This window comes from Corvus moneduloides, chromosome 4 (genome assembly GCF_009650955.1).
Source record: "Corvus moneduloides isolate bCorMon1 chromosome 4, bCorMon1.pri, whole genome shotgun sequence".
Classification (NCBI taxonomy): Eukaryota; Metazoa; Chordata; class Aves; order Passeriformes; family Corvidae; genus Corvus; species Corvus moneduloides.
Window position 1 is genome coordinate 11,951,875 of NC_045479.1, and position 6,071 is coordinate 11,957,945.

The window sequence follows — 6,071 nt, forward strand, 5'->3', positions numbered from 1 at the left end:
TTTTGAAGAGCTGCAGTCCATCATTACTTTCTGCTAATAGATAACACAGTCCTACATCTTCAGCCAGGTCGAATTAGGAGAGGTAAAATATGTGAACCAGTTGTTGGCTGGTTGGCAACATCTGGACATGAGCCCAGGTGTGCCCAGGGGGCCAAGAGGCCAATGGCACCTGGGCTGTGCCAGCCATGGGGTGGCAGCAGGGCCGGGGCAGTGACTGTCCCCTGTGCTGGGCACTGCTGGGGCCACACCTCAGATCCTGGGGCAGCTCTGGGCCCCTCCGGACAAGAAAGGCATTGAGGGGCTGGAGCGTGTCCAGAGAAGGGAACGGAGCTGGGGAAGGGGCTGGAGCAGCAGGAGGGGCTGAGGGAGCTGGGAAAGGGGCTCAGCCTGGAGCAAAGGAGGCTCAGACGGGACCTTCTGGCTCTGCACAACTCCCTGACAGGAAGGGACAGCCGGGGGGATCAGGCTCTGCTCCCAGGGAACAAGGGACAGGAGGAGAGGAAACAGCCTCAAGCTGTGCCAGGGGAGGTTCAGGTTGGATATTAGAGAAAATTTCTTCGCTGAAAGGGCAGTAAAGCACTGGAAAAGGGAAATGGTTGAGGCACCACTACCAAAGCGTTCAAAAAACGTCTGGATGTGGCACTTGAGGACACAGTTTAGTGGTGAACATGGTGGTGGTGCTGGGTTGACCATTTGCTTCAGTGTCCTTTGAGGTCTTTTTCAATCCTTCACCAGCCTCCCTTCTGCCTTCATCAGTTTTGTCAGTAACATGCTGTTGCTCACAGGACATTTGACAGAATTTGACATTTACCTGCTGGCAGGAGACTATCACAGCGACCAGATTTTCGTCTACCATATGTATGGATCATAATATTGACTGGCACTGAACATTTACAAATTAGTAGGATTGTGTTACAGCAAGAAAAATTCATTTTAATAGTTAAGACCTTCCCTTTAAGAAGCGTAACTCAGTCTAAATTCTTCTCTTCCTTTGTATATGATCTGTGGTAAAAATACAGGGAGGGTTTTCCTCAATGATTTTGTGTTAGAAGGATACCAAGGTTTCCTGTAGCTGCAGATTTGTTTTGAGGTTTTATAAACGTTGCTTTTTAGAGTATTTTCAAGCATCTGCTCTCCTACTTTTTAAATTTATTAGCAAGCCGTAAAAATAAAGGAGGGGGGATTTAATCTCTGATACCCTTGGTATGAGCTTAGAGCACAGGTTTTGATACGAAGGTTTAATGAGTTCTGGCCCTGACCAAGAGAGGACTCAGAGATAAGCACCTATTTACCAGTAAGCTATTACAGAAGTATTGAAAAGAACACTTGAAAAGTGGACACAGACCTGTGAAGTTGTCCTGTTTATATGATTTTGAAATAAGTGCCAGTAAGGTACAAGTCTAGTTGGTCCTCACACTGGTATTTCTGACAAAATGGAGCAGAAGTAGCAGGACAAAACATCTCGTCCACATGGCTGTGGCTGCAGCATTCGGTTCCCATATATCCCCAGGGCTTTTAAACCACTGTTATGGTAGAGGGAATAAAACTATCCTCTGATACTTCCCTGGCTTAACAAGCTGACCTTGAAGCAAAACCTAATTATTGTCCTTATCTCCCCCTCCTTAAAGCTTTGCATCAGCCTCACGGTGTTATCATTTCCACCTTCCATTTACTATGCTTTAAAGCCAATATACCAAATTTACCAGCATGCTCTTGTTTTGTGCAGCCTTGGTGATGCGTGAGGGCTGTAAACTTACACCAGCTAAGGCAGTTTTACAGCCTCTGAGTATGGCCAGAGAAAGGCAAAGCAACTGGAGCACGGCAATGGGTACATCCTACCATTTTATATTCTGAGCTGTTGAGAGTTCTCCTTAAGTGCACTGATATGTGCTGGTTAAAATAACTTATAATTAGCTGATATTCCTTCACCTACAAATAAGCCTTCTTCCCTGAAGAAAATGGTTTTCTTGAAGGTGAAAAATTGAACCAGTTTTGTAATAAAACTGACCTGGGAGGATTTGTGCGGGGAGACAGCAATTACAGCAATTAATTACTTAGAAAGACCAGTTCCTCTCTCCTGCGTTTCCTCATCTAGCTGGTTCACAGTTCATTGTCTTTTTATCTCCTTTATTTAAGTCCTACCCATACATCACTGTTATCTTCCTCCCCTTGCCCACAAAACAAATGAGGGAGCTCCTGGCCTGTCTCTTAGCAGGAGCATAATTAAGTGCCATCCAAACAGCCCTTTGTTTAACAGCAGCGTCAGAAATTGGCATTCAAAGGATTCAGTGAGAGGATTTGCTGCAAAAAAAGAGCTGGACTCGCCCTCTTTCCCTTCAGCTGCAATTCCCAGTGGTCATTGAGGGATGTCTCATTGGCTTGTCTAAGGCAGAAAAGCCTGTTTATACACCTTTGGGATTTGTTTCCCTGGGATCACAAGCACTAACTTACTTGAAAGATGAGCTTGGTCCTCAAGTCCCACCACACCGATGGGTTTGGAAATCATCCTGCATGGCTTGGTTCCTTGTTCTTTGCTTCCCTACAGCCTGCATGAAGTCCAGCCTTTCTGAGGGGAAAAAGTGGCCTTAAATTAATGTGCATGTTTTGGAAGAGTTGTCTCCTGAATTTTTCACCATGATGAAATCGGTGACCTTTACAGCTTCTCTGCCCCATTTCAATAGAGTTGCTCCACAGATAATTTTAAAAATAATGTTCTACATGAACTAGCCTGACTCTTAAGTCCCATTTCTTTTAAGTTTCACCTGAAGCACTTGATCTTTTCTAAATGACATTGGCTTTTAGCAGAACATTTTCCCAGCACAATCTTTGTCATGGCCCTTTTATAGTCAGCATTAGAAATGAAATTACCTGGAAAGCAATATTTCCTCTACTTCAGAGGCAAGCCATAAGCAATAAAATTACAAGCAATAAAATATAAATGTATCTTAAAGCAAAACACCTTGTGCTAGCTTGTTTCTACAGACAGAGAAAAAAAAAACTGACCTTTAGGGAGATGAACACTTTGAAATTTCAGAATTCTTCAAATGTTTCTGTCTAATGCTCTTGCCCAAGTCAAATGCTGAGTTTATAGATTAAGTAGGAACAATAAGTCATTACACTTCTGCTAGGCTTTGGTGTGTGTTTGAGGAAAGGGTATCATAATTCAAGCTTTAAATTGGAAAGTCAATTTCTTTAAATTGGAAAACAGGAAGGTAGATGACTTGCTTAATAAATAAGCACATGCCAGCCAAAATATGAAAGAATATTCCAGGGCTATAGGGGTTTATGACAATAAGTTTAAAATTTCCAAATTGCCTCATCTATCAAGTAACTCAAAACTTCAGAGATTTAGAGTAATGCAGCGTTCTACTGTGAGATTAAGGTGATTTCTTTGTCATATGTGTTTCATTCAAAGACTTTAGACAAACTGAGATGCTCATAGCTCCATGCCTTCTATACATGTAAGTATTGTAGAAATTGTAGGCAACTCCCTTCTCAAAAAAAAAAAAAAAAAACTTAAAAATCAACAAGAAATTTACAGTTTTATCAATGGTTTAAAAAAATTTTAAAATTACTTTCTGGATTTGCAGAAATATATAAACAGATGAGACTAAGACTGTATCAAAGCTGATCTTAAATTCTGATAGGATTTAGCTGTGCTTGTAGTTTTGCTTCCATGCGTTGGACACAGTCTGTTCTATTAGAGTTGTTATTCAGCAGGCTTCTGAAATGCACTGGAACTCACAGTAAACTGTGTTTTGCTGTTTATAAATAACAACATTTCATTTAAACTGAATCTCTACAAAACCTCAACAAATCATTTGAGTCCGTGTTATGCAGAGCTTGAGAGAACAGACAAGAATACAACATTTTGCCCTGGCTCAGAGTGAGTGGTTCTGCTGCTGTAATATTAATAGGCTCAAAGGCAGCCTGTGATTCCTGCCCCTGATCCTTTTGCCCTGTGGAAGAAGTTGGAAGGGGCTGCTTGACATCCCAGATGTGAGTCCTGCAGGGAGGTCAATTTTTTTTCCTAGTTTTCCAGAATTCATAGCTGCAAACTGTCTGAATATGAGAGACTTGGACTGGTTCCTTCATTTTTTGCTTCCCTGTATAACTACCCGTGGTTAGGCCACAAACTCAGGGACAGAGGGTGCAAGAGGGATCTGTGCTGGGCTACAAGGCACAGCTGGTTCCATGAAAATTGTCACAGATCCATCTCCCCTCCACCTATAATTTTCTACTTAAATGAGCATGTCTGAGCCACTGAAGAGGCCAGACTTAACCTTGTACACCAAGTACTGAGGAATTACCCTGTTGGGAAGGATGGATCTGCCTTCTCCACCTCTCCAAACAAGGGTTCCTGGAATTCTTAAAGTGACCTGGGAGATGCCATTTTGGACAGTCCATCTATGATGATAACTGCCACCTGTGTCTGTGGCTGGGATCAGTGCTGACAGCAGTGATGGTAGCTGCAGCAAGACCCTCTGCTGCCCTCCAATCCCTCCCAATGCCTCTTCCCACTGTCCATGCTTCGTAAACATCTGCTTTCATTGAGCTCAGGTGGAGTCACAACTAAAAATTGTGGGATAATGAAGATCAATCCAAAATTCTTCGTACCTCTTTCTCCCCCCTGGGCTCAACATGTACTTCCCTCAGGGTTGCTCAGACTAAAATTAATCCTACGACTCTGCTGCCACGCAAACATTTCCACCTCCTCCATACATACACAGATGTTGCACCATGTGGGTCTCTGCACAGCCACAAAACCTACCAAACAAATTCCAACCTTTTACCAAAGTGAAATGGATTTGCAAGAGGTATCTTGGAGCAGTTGGAGGGTCTGTTTTGGCTGATGACTCTCTCTCTAGCTACAAGCAGTAGAAATAAACCCTCACTAAATTTCTTACCAGATTATGTCAGAACCCAAGAGCTTGGCAGTTCATGAAGATTTAATTAAACATGCTTAGTTGTTTTCCATAATGCATTAACACAGTGAACTCTGAATCCTCTTCCTTCTCCCAGTGGAAGCCGGGAGGATTCTATGTTTGCATCTTTTTCCTCCTCTGTTTGTCTGCAGATCAGCCTAGGTCAGCAATGCTATGTGACAAGCTGAATCAAATCTTGCCAGGAGAACTCCAGCTACATTTTTACTTCTTCCAGTGATCTCTAAAGCTACTTATTGATTATATTTTTCTGTTGGTGGAAAAATAACTACAATAATTCAATAAAGGAGAATTACTTTTTGATTCTTTGCATTTTCTCCATGTCTGTTGCTAGCCACCTCTTTTCCCAGCCAGAAACACTGTTGCTCTCATTTCTGTGCTGCTAGAAGATACTTGGGTGTATTTTCTAATACTGCTGGAATGCTCAGTTTGTCCACATTTGGCCAATCCTTGCCCAAATGGAGTCCCTTTGCCAGCACGTGGTTTTGTGACACATGTGGTGAGATAAGACAATTTTTGTCTTGGCTCCTCTTCCTGATCCAGCTCTGTAGGTTTATAAAGTCTCATAAAAGCAGGTTCACAATTATTTAATGTTTCTAACTGTCTTTTTATTCCCTGCAGAAAGGGAGCAATTCTGCCTTGTGTTGACTTCTCCATGTTGCTATTGTATTCCCAGTAGCTTTCACAGAAATAGCCTTCCCTGAACAATATTAAGTAGTAGTGATTATGTGATAGTGTAATGTTGTATTTTAGGAATATCAACTCCCACAAGTCTCATCAAAAGATGATGGGCCTCATTATTCTAAGGAATGTGTGGATTAAGGAATGGCAGGTATTGCAGGGATGAAGACACCAGGATTCGTGCTGAGCCTATGCTTGCACAACTCTCCACAAAGCTGGAAGGGCAGATGCATCTTTTTGATTTTGGGAGGCATTATGTGATGGTTATGGAAAATATTGGCATTTCATTTACTTGTACTGTGTTATTAGCTACTGTATAAAAAATGATGCTATAATTAATATCTGTGGTTATTATATTATTATCATCACCATTGTGTGACATCCAAAAAGCTGCAGCTTTGTCCTTTGTCCCCCTACCCCATGTGTGCAGTAATTCCCAAATGTGCT